We start from the raw sequence: 351 nt of genomic DNA on the forward strand, positions 1-351 counted from the left end.
CTCAACTCATTTGAGTATCCCACAAATGACGTAAACATAGCTAAAAACCTAGGGGACCCAATCACAGAACAAGATGTACAAGTGGCGATTACATCTATGCAGTCGGGAAAATCTCCAGGTCCTGATGGCTTTACTGTTGAGTTTTATAAGGCTTTCACTCCCAATTTAGTTCCTATATTAGTAAAACTTTATAATGATTCCTTTAAAGTGGGCCACCTTCCCCCTACACTATCCGAGGCTTCTATTTCTTTGCTCTTTAAGAAGGATAAGGATCCCACCTCATGCAGTAGTTATAGACCAATATCATTGTTGAACGTAGATTTCAAAATTCTGGCCAAAGTTCTATGTCTC

The sequence above is a fragment of the Sinocyclocheilus grahami genome, unplaced genomic scaffold, assembly GCF_001515645.1.
Source record: "Sinocyclocheilus grahami isolate Dianchi unplaced genomic scaffold, SAMN03320097.WGS_v1.1 scaffold1186.1, whole genome shotgun sequence".
Lineage (NCBI taxonomy): Eukaryota > Metazoa > Chordata > Actinopteri > Cypriniformes > Cyprinidae > Sinocyclocheilus > Sinocyclocheilus grahami.